This window comes from Elephantulus edwardii, unplaced genomic scaffold (assembly GCF_000299155.1).
Source record: "Elephantulus edwardii isolate Elephantulus edwardi_28Jun2011 unplaced genomic scaffold, EleEdw1.0 scaffold00305, whole genome shotgun sequence".
Lineage (NCBI taxonomy): Eukaryota > Metazoa > Chordata > Mammalia > Macroscelidea > Macroscelididae > Elephantulus > Elephantulus edwardii.
Genome location: NW_006400055.1, coordinates 362,041 through 373,095, shown reverse-complemented (window position 1 = coordinate 373,095; position 11,055 = coordinate 362,041). Strand labels below are relative to the sequence as shown.

General features: G+C 42.2%; 1 pseudogene; it reads right to left on the bottom strand.

The window, feature by feature from the left end:
* Positions 1-9,924: 9,924 nt before the first annotated feature.
* LOC102867539 overlaps positions 9,925-11,055 on the bottom strand; it is an 83,584-nt pseudogene continuing 82,453 nt past the window's right edge.

Sequence of the window (11,055 nt, the reverse complement as noted above, 5' to 3'; positions counted from 1 at the left end):
AAAAATAAATTACAAGCCCGAGCTGTGCAGCTTTTAAAGTATTTGAGGCTTCTGTAAAAGTTGGACATGCAAATTCACCAGCCACTGAATGGGAGAAAGATGTGCCATTCCTCCCATGAAGAATTATAGCCTCAGACCCTGACAGAGGGTCACTGTGACTTAAAATAATTCAAGAGCAATGGGTTTGAAATGGTTTGGTTTTACTTGCGTTCAGAAAAAAAAAATAAGTTTTCCAAAAGTTTTGTTAGGAAGTAATGAATCTACAAAAATATAATTTCAAAAGCCTATCATTTAGAACAGATATACATAAGCTAACAAAATATACTTCAGTGACTGGGTTAATCAGGATGGGAGTGTCAGAGACAGTGTGATTGGCACAGGACAGAGCAGAGTTTAGGGCTGTTGTACATAGGGTCGCTATGAGTCGCAAGCCACTCGACGGCACATAACAACAAGCATCACATACTGGAGTGACATTCATATTCATACCTCACAAGCAAAAGACAAAAATGATAAATCCTTTTCTAAAAATTAGTGATTTTAATAATATTTAAAACTATAAAATAAGACATCAGAATGTTTCAAAGGATTATTATATGACTGGTGTTCACTACTAATAAATACACCTAGGAAATTTATAAGCAATGGACAATTTTTCAAAGCAAATGATGCTGTTGTTGTTATGTGCCATCGAGTCGTTTGTGACTCATAGCGACCAATTAGAAAAATACTGCATTTGTTTTTCATACATAATCATATTAGGCAATAGGTACACTCATCTTCACTTTGAAAGATAAACTTTTAAAAATAAAAGTGTGTAAATGAATAACAAATAACGGTCATCAAAAATCTGCTGGAGGGATTGTAAACACAATCATTCATGGGGGGAATCTAGCAATATTTTTTTCAATAGTGTCATTATAGCCTTTGAATATCATAAACCCTCTCTTGGGACTTTATCAAAATAAAGGACAGCTATACACTAACTGCATTACTTAAACAATGGGAAGCAACCCAGATACCCTATCATAACAATGTAACTCATATTATTTTAACATTGTATAATAATTTAAAGGTATGAAGCTTATAATAAAAAAGAACACATTGCATAGAATAGCACATTTTAAAGTTATATTGATGCTTTGATTAAAAAAAATGTGTATATGATAGTATTATTACAACTCATAATGACTCTATGAATAAGCGATCTGAATCCTGCCCTAATCCTGATCCATCCTCACCATCCCTGGACTATGTAGTCCCTGTATCAACTTACTTTATCAAGAGTCTTCCTCTATTTTGTTGGCCCTCCAAGTATGATGTCTTTGTTCAAGGACTAGCCACTCCTAACAATATGCCCAAAGTATGTAAGATGAGACGTCATCATCCTTGCCCCTAAGAAGCACCTTGGCTGCACTTTCTGCAAGACATATTTGGTTGTCCTTTTGGTAGTCCACGGGATATTTAGTATTCTTCTATAAAATCACAACTCAAAGGCATTAACTGTTCTTGTGTCATCTTTATTCACTGACTAAATTTCAAATGCCAGGAAAGTAATTGGAAAGACCAAAACTTAAATCAGGAGCATCTCATTTTAACTGACATTTATGCTCTTCAGTAGTTGGGAGAAGTACCTGACAGATTTCCCTAATGTAATGTGTCTTCTGATTGCTTGAGTGTTGGTATCAGGGTGTTCTCTGTGAATCCAAGTAAGAATTATTAACAACTTCAATCTTCTTTACATCTACCACGATGTTGCCTACTGGCCCAGTGCTGAGAATTTTCTTAGTGTCGAGGTGTAGTCCATATTAAAGGCTGTAGTCTTTGGTCTTCTGCCCCAAGCATGAAGTGTGTGACATCTGCATAACACAGGCTGCTGATCAAATCTCCTCTGATCCTGATGCCACATTCTTCTTGATAAAGTTCAGCTTCTCAAATGATTTGCTTAGCATACAGAATGGAGAAGAGATACAGCCCTGACTCAATAATGAATAAGGATGACAGAAGAAAATCAATGCCTCTGACTTGAAGTGCTGGAGAAGAGTAGTGAACAGCCATGAACTGCCAAGAGAATAAACAGTTCTGTCCTAGAAACAGTGAAAACAACTTGCTCCTTGAGGATAAGGAATTTGAAGCTACGCCTCATATACTCTAGGCATGTTGCCCAGAGGGACCAGTCCTTAGAGAAGGACATCATGCTTGGAAGGGTGAGGGGATGCACAGGAGAGGAAGCCCTTGGGTGAGATGGACTGACACAGTGACTAGGGTAACTGGGGGCAGGTGTGTGAGAGACAGTAAGACTGGTTCAAGATAAGGCAGGGGTCTAAGCCATTGTATATAGGGTCTCGATGCAAGCAACTCGACAGCGCCTAACAATCACAACTGTTTGTAAAATAAAAAGCTTGTTGAAAATTATCAGATTCACCACGCACAGTGTATTTCTCAAACCTGAATTTCAGAGCTCTGGTGTTGTAGAGGTAAGAAACTGTGCTGCAATCCCAAAGGCACCAGCTACACCATGGGGAAAGGATGGACAATCTGCTCCTGTGCAATTTACTGTCTCAAAGCCTGCTGATGTGTCAGCTATGGGTCCATTCTGACTCAACAGTTCATCACAACAACTATAATTAATTCAAAAAAAAGAAAAGCTCTAAGGCGTAGGCTATATGCTAACCTTACAGGTAATTTTGGCCATGTTATTAAGCCTGATACACTCCATGATCTCTCAATTACTTCCTATACATCTGAAAATTGGACAAGGATTATGAATGACAGAAGAAAAATTTATGTCTCTGAACTGTGGTGGTGGAGAAAAATACTGAATATTATGGACTGCCAAGAGAACAAACAGGTATGTCGTGGAGAAAGTGCAACCAGAGTGCTTCTTAGAGCAGGGATGGTGAAACTTCACCTCATATACTTTAAGCATGTATGTTCAGGTGGGTCAAGTCCCTGTAAAAAAGATATAATACTGGGAAAGGCAGAGGGTCAGAAAAAATAAAGGAAGGCCCTCAAAAAGATGAATGGACACAATGACTATAATAATGGCCTAGAGCAAAAAGCAAATGGTGAGGATAGTGCAGGATAGGAATAGGTTGTTCCTAGAGTCCCTATGTATCAGTAGACTTGGTGGTATCTAACAGCCACCACCTTATTATATTAAAATCTCATTTTAGTAAGACTTTAAGAATAAAAAGTATAGTTGTTTATTACTTTGTTTCTTAAAAAGTTTGTAAAAAAAATCTAAAAACTTGGGAAAATGCCGTCATATCTTTAAAACTGGGAGAAAAAAATTGAGACTATATTGCAAATTCAATTTCTATATTTTTAATATTTAACATTAGAATTTTTGTGTGTTATTAAAAGCTCTTCACAAATACTCAAAAACAGGAGGAGAAAGACTAAACACCTGCTTTTGAGACCAGAACTAGATCATCCATTTACTGACCTTTCTCATCCAGGCCTCAGAAGCTAGACCCTAATAGATTGAGAGAAAAACACAAAACACTACAACTCAAGTGCTTAAATAAAGTTCAGACTTACTGTATCAGTTGAAAATAAAAAGAATTTCTAAGACTAACACCCTAAGACTCTCTTTAAATCTTGAATAGAAACTATTTTTTTTTTTCTTATTGTGTACTATTGAATCAGATCCAACTGGCAAGGGAAGAGATTACCCCTCCTTCTCCAGCAGAGCATCTGGTGGATTCTAATCATGTGCCTTCAGTATTGTAGAACAGCTTCTTACCACTAGGCATTAGAGCTCCCTAATGGAAAGTATTAACAGAGGTTACTTCTTCACAAAATTAACAGATTAGCACACAAAATAAAAGTTATATGATTTTCATTGTGTAGAAAAGAGTTTTAAATACTTCAGAGGAAAAAAAAGTCCCTGAAAGATATGACTGTGCTGTTCTGATTCTTAGGGTGATATCTGAATCAAAGACTAATGGAAATTAATTAAACTTTTACTTTCTTTTTATTTTATTATTCTCTTTACGGGCATAGTAAGAACACATACTTTCTAAAGGAAACTAGTAGTCTTATAATCAGCCAACCAGATTGTCTTTCCACATTCATATACTGGTTTTATCACAGTAGCTAAGCTCAAACTTAATTTCCTCTGTGACAGTATTTCTTGCTATATGCTTAACCAAATGTCCCTGGTTTTTAATAAAAGAACTTTTTTAAGTTCCTAGCTTTACAAAATGCTCAAAATTCATCAAGAAAAATGAAGTTTCAAATTAATTTTCTTTGCCTTACCATCAAGTGGAGAGAGAAAGAAACTGAAGAGACTCATAGCTGACCATCTATTAAGTATCTTAAGCTATGTATCACAGGAGAAGAGATTGCCTGTCTTCCTCTTGTGGAGTTACTGCTGGATTTGAACCACCAGCAGAGTACAGCTTTGGGGATGGCAGTACAACTCTATGGACTACTCCACTAAAGCTCCCTGATTAACAAAGTGGATCACAATATAAGGTGTCGCTGGGTGGTGGAAATGGTTAATATGCTCAGTGCTAGCTGAAAAGCTGGAGGTAGGTGTCCAATCAGGGTTCCTTGGAAGAAAGTCATGGCAATCTTCTGAAACAACAGCAACTGGCAACAGTAGACAGCAAAGATCTACTCTCAGTCAGTGGAAACTGGTTTGGTTTCTTGGTTTTATACGTGTGACTTGTGTAAGATTGTTGTGGTTTGTTGCTATGTGCTGTTGAGTCGCTTATGACTCTATGTACAGCAGCCCCGAAACATGTTCTATCCTGTGCCAACTTTACTGTCTCTGATACACTTACCCTCATTACCCTAGTCACTAAATCAATAATCCATCTTATCAAGGGTCTTCCTCTCTTTCTCTATCCCTCCATCCTTCCAAGCATGATGTCCCTCTCCAAGGACTGATCCCTCCTTAGAACATGCCCAAAGTAAGTCAGACAAAGCCTCAGAATTCCTGCCTTCAAGGAGCAGCCTGGTTTCACCCATCCCTAGGAAGAACTTGTCTGTTTGGGCAGAACAAAATTTTACTTTCAAGATTTACTTTATATATTTTCTTCTCTGAAAGTATTCCTGATTCTCTACTTGTACACTCAGACTTCCCTTTGTTAGCATCTCTCTGGTGGTATTTAACACATGTAACCTACTGAGTATTATAACCATTTGTGTTTTTTCCTCATAATCATATACTGTTTTCAGAAAGTTTTATTTCATTCATAGTTTTATTTCTTCAAAGAATCAAAATATTGTATATAGTAAATATGCAAAAGATGTTAAATAAATTAACAGAAATTTAAAAAATAAGATATCTGTCATGAATAATACACTGCTTCATTAAAAGAAAGAAAGTCCACATGGGACCAAAGAGTCAACAGTTACTCTAAGTAAGGAAGAGCAGGGAAACTAGAGAACTTCAAACAAATAATAACTACAACACAATAAAAGAAAACTCAACATACTGTGAAAAATGTAACTTAGGTCACAGAACAAATTTTAGGAGAAAATGTCAAGAAGGAAGCTAACATGTGCAAACCTTCCCAAAACATAATAAAGTGTAACTTTTTTATAAAATAAAACATTATTGTCTCAAAAAACTAAGTAATTTAGTAAATACTCTTTGAGCCTCTGTGCCACACAACAGTGAATGCCACAATTCGAAAAGTGTCTTAAGAATTCCCAAAACCTGGTCAAGGAAATACATATATAAATGAATCATAAATCATTAACTACCAATTGATAAATGCTAATCATGGAATGCACAATGTATAACTTTTTATCAGTAGAGATAAACCAAGCCTACTGCTACTGAGTCAATTCTGACTCAGAGGCACAATGCAGGACAAAGTATACTACCCCACAAAGTTTCTGAGGCTAAAGATAAAACATCAATAGATGGCCTCATCTTTTTTCCTCAGAGCAACTGGTGGATTCAAACTGCCAACATTTCATTAAATGGCCCAGTGTGTAACCCACTGCACCACTAGGTCAAAACAAGAGGATGAAATGTCTAGACAAACACTGAAATCTTATGAGCAGGTCGTTTATCAACTAGAAAAGAAGAAAAAGAATTCTCAGCAAAGGGAACAAAATAAGAAAAACTTCAAAAGGAGCTCATCTGCAGAAATCTAAATACAGAAGGTTGCAGTTATGATAGGTGAAACTGGAAATGCAAGCAAGTAGGAGAGACTGAAGGATTTTAATTTGATCAATACAGGCTATGCAGAGGATTTTCATTTCATCAATACAGATTATGCAATCAAGGTTAACAACAACAAAACCTAAACCCAAAATTCAGGTCTAGACCATTGAATAGGTGCTTTTAAAGGGGGTAGGGATGTGCAGCTTTCTCCTTTCAGAATGACTTCTAGAAACTTTTAACTGTGGCATAGTAACATTAATTCAGGACAGTACGAAAAGAAATGAGACAGTTCAAGAATGTCTATTTTCTTAACCTGAAAATTATTTAAAGTCAATGTTGCCAAGAACCACGAAGAAAATAACCAAATAAGAAATGAGTTGATAAAACAGCAACAAAGTCTTAAGAAGAGTGACTAGGGGCAAAATATTCAGTCAGGTATGTTTGCACATTTGTCATATACTGATTTCACAAAATAAGACATATTCCATGTCTCTCTTAAGGTCAAAGATCTGCTTTAAGCTGTGTGAAAAAGATAATGCTATCACAGAAAAACAAATGGAATACTATACAGCACACAAGAACAATGATTTTGTAAATTACTACCTAAAATGGAAGGAACTGGAGAGCATTATGTTAAGTGAACTATCTCAACCTCACAGTGACAAATACTGTATAAGACCATTATTGTGGAACAAGTATGAGGATCCAAGGGGGAGAGCTTGATCACACAATTTGATGGGTGGAGGGAAGGATGGGTTAATGAAAGGGGAAAGATTTGGTGTGAAAAAACAACATATATGAATTTTATTAACTTTCTATGTAAAACATTATAAATTTTTAAAAAAAAACTAATTATTAGGGAGCTCTGGTGGCAAGAAACTGTGCTGCAATCCTGAAGGAATATGAAAGGAGGCCACCAACTGCTCTATGGGAGAAGGATAAGCAATCTCCTCCTGTGTGATTAACTGCCTCTGAAATCCCACAGAATAGTTAGCTATGGGTCAGTTCTGACTCTACATAACAACATGTTTTCTTGCTCAGAGAAGGAAAGGGGGGAAAGGAATGACTCTAGAATACCTAATAGCTGTGGAGTGTTCACTTGGAAATGAGAGTGCTTCCTGGCCCACAGGAATGACAGCAGTCCCGCCAGGTGTTAAGGGTCAGGTCTGGGCAGCCAGATCCCAGGTCCCAGGGTCCAGGTCCCACGGTCCAGGTCCCACCGGGTCCCAGGTCTGGGCGGCCAGGTCGGGTCCAAGTCCTAGGTCCCTGGGGCAAGATCCGCGCGGTCAGATCCCAGTCCCACTGGGTCCCTGTTCTGGGTGGTCAGGTCCAGGATCCAGATCCCTGGTTCCGGGGGCAAAGTCCGGGTGGTCAGGTTCCAGGTCCTAGTTCCCAGGGGCAAGTCCGGGCAGTCAGGTCCCAGGTCCCACTCCCAGATATGGGGACCAGGTCCCAGCACCGAGCGGTCCGGTCCCAGGTTCGGCTATTCCTGGGCTTCTAGGCCTGACTGATCTGGGCTGGCTGGGTCGTGCACAAAGATGAATCTGCAATTACTGAAATGCAAACTCGAGCTACAGAGACGCCCTGTCAAAGGGCTATTGCTCCTTTCCCCTGACAAGATCGGCGGCGCATGAAGTACGTTCGCTAAAAGCAGCATAAACCTAAACCAGAGGGAAAACACCTGCACCTATGACAACAATGCAGCCGCTAAAGTTTTGTCTCCGAATGGACGTGTCTTTGCTTGAACCTAGAAATTAACAACCAAAATAATCCAAAAAAACAGCCACCGCAGAGGGAGCCGGGAACATCTCACTGGCATATTGACCTCGAGATCCCCGGCCGAGAGGCCTCGCCCTTTCTCCTCAGAACAAGCGCAGCAAATCGGTGGTGGCATCCCGTCCCCTCATCCCTAGGGCTCGCAGGACGTAAGGGCCGTGCCGGAAGGTGCAGGGCACCGCACCTTCCCGGGAGCTTGGCCTCAAAGCCGCTGGTCGCAACGCCCCGCCAGGGCTTCCCAGCGCCCGCCCGACTCCGCCCCGACCCCGGCCTGACCTGCCTCTCACCTCGCAAAGGTGGCCTGCCTTTTTGGCCGTGGCCTAAAGTACGGAAGGTGGAACGAAGGGCCCCCGGTCACATCCTGGACGCCCGCTTGCAGATGCCCGCAGCGTGCCCACGGCCTGAAAGCGCCAGACGTGCCCAACCACGTACCCCAACCCGCGCACGCCCGGGCTCCGCCCTCGGTCAGCACACTGCGCATGCACAGCCACACCCCATTAGCCCTCGGTCACGCCCCTCACCTTCACGCAGGCGCAAGCCTCTTAAGCCACGCCCCTCCGGGAAGGCGCAGGCACCTCTGCGTCGAGGTGCTTTGGTCCTCCACCTCTCTTCCTATGAGGTGTCTGGTCTCCGTCATGCCTGCCGAGACTCCGCCCCCGGCCTCTTGCATGCCCTCCTAAATCCTGCCTCTGCGTTGCGCCTGCCTTCCCAGGCTCAACCCCTAGTTTCCAGCCTGCCCTTCCGGGCTTTACCCCAATATGTCCCCGCCTCGGCACTCCCTTTCTAGGCTCCACCCTCAGTCCCCGCCTGCTCCCGCTTACGCTCCGCCCCCACCTCATGCTTGCCTTCTTCCCAGGCCCCGCCCCTACCTTGCCTCCCTGGTCCCAGCCTACAGCTGGCCAAGCCCCACACTGTCCTGGCTACCCCACCCCTGACTTAGGTCTCCTGGAGATTCCTGATGCCAACGTTCCTCCGACCCTCCTCCAGCTGGTTTATTTGCATGATGACTGCAGTCAAACTTTTTAATTTTGTGTGTGTGTGTGTGTGTGTGTGTGTGTGTCTGTGTGTCTGTGTGTGTGTGTACCATCAGATCGGATCTGACTGGTACAGGAGGAGCTTGTCCCTCCTTCTCCAGCAAAGCATCTGGTGGATTCGAATCACGCACTTCTGGGATTGCACTGTGCAGTCAAACTTTTCATTTCCATCTATAGTTGGAAGTGGTCTGCAGCCAACACCACCACCCCCGCCCCGTCCCAACCTTTGTTTTTCAAAATCAAATCTCTGTTCCGGATCCTTCTTGATGCAGGGCATTCCTGAGCCTTAAGCCTCGCCTGTGACATCAACATGGGAAAATCCTGTTGAAATCCAGGGGAAGGTGCACCAAAATGCTGAGATTGGAGTGACTGTATGTCACCATCAGCTTGGAAGCCACTTCCAGCCCGCACTGGCAGGCCCTGGGGCCTATTTCTTCCCTGGTGGCCAGCTAGGCCTGTACTAGAAGACCTGGATCTGTGATCTGTAGTGCTACTGTCAGAAATCCTGACCAGAAATCAACCAAAGGTCATTGCCTTAGGTTCAGACTCATAGAGACACTCTACTAGGTTTTCCAGGCCCTCAGTCTCTGTGGGAGAAAACTGCTCATCATTTTCTGGAGCCTCTGGGGTGGATCCAAATGGCAGCTCAAGTAAGGCACTGCGCCCCTGAGTCCTCCTTTCTGAAATCCTATGCCCATTTAGGTGTAGTTGCCCTGTTTGGTGGTAAGGAATGCTATTGCCAACACAAAGGAAGCAGTTCAAATCCACCAGCTACTCTACCAGAAAAAGATGGGAAATTTCACTTGCAATTTACTGCCTCAAACTCAGCTATGGGTCAGTTCTGACTCAACGGTACACAACAACCATTTTAATCAACATTTGAAAAACCATATTTCATTTAGTATAAGTCATGGGGGTTTTTTTGGCCAGGAAGTTGAATATATTGGTGCTCTGGTTAAGATAGAGCAGTGCAAACCAAGATCTTCACGAATGCAGGGCTCGCCACTTGTCCAAGAAGCCATGATTGGGGATGTATTAATTTCCCTCCACAACTGAGAGATCAAAGAGATGCCATTTTATAACCTGTATGCCATTTTAAAGTGTATAGGCCCCTAGCTAGTTCCATGAAAAACCACAGACTGAAAATGGGGTGGGGAGTAAAACCCCTGCCCAAACGGGAGCCAAGACAAGACAGCTGAAAAGTCCCCAACGCTCCTGTAGTTCCTTTTCCTCACCCTGTTTTTGTGCTCTTTTCCTTTGAATCAGCCAATCCTGTAACAACCTGTTATCACGGGCTTTCCCCTTTAAAGAGGCTCAATGCCCAGAACTTGGAGCTGCCATCTTGCCTGCTATATTGGCTCGGTCTGACAAGCGGCTTGGATTCGAATCCGAAATAAATTCCCTCTTGCTCTTGCACTGGTGTTGGCTCCTTGGTGACTTGGGGGGAACTGGATTTGGGGCATAACACTGCCATCTGGAACAAGGCACCTTTGAGCCACCATATTTTTCAACTCAACAGCATTATACTTTGTAAAGCCCCACTTTTTAGAGATACAGATCTTCTGGCACCCAGGGAACTTGAATTTGGCTCTGCAGAGGGCCTCAATCACATGTTCCTTGTTTCAAAGCTTGGTGCATATAGACATAATGACCTGGCCAATGAGGACCCTGGCCATTGTACCCTGGGATTTTCCAAAGACACCTTGCAGGTCTGGGGCCTGTCACCTTCAACACAGGACATCATCTTGTTGATATGACTTACATGGAAAGGATGCAGAGGCATGCTGGTATGAAAACCATCTTTGCCACTACTTGGCACACATACAGGCAGCCTCCAGAGCTTCTGAAGAGAGCTGCTCATACTCATCAGAAACTACCTGGCCACAGAGTGGGAACTCATCCATTTTTGCCTTCTTCTGACCCAAGTCAAAGCTGCAGATCTTGGCATCAGGGACACCTCTGCAGAAGTGGGACTTTGGATAGGGCTTATTTGTTTTTTGGGTTTTTTTCTTTGTTTGCTTTTTCATTTTTAAAATTTTTATTTAATTTCTTGATTTTTCATTTCAGTGAACATCTACAGAGATTTTGGAATTCCATTCATTCATTGTTGCACCC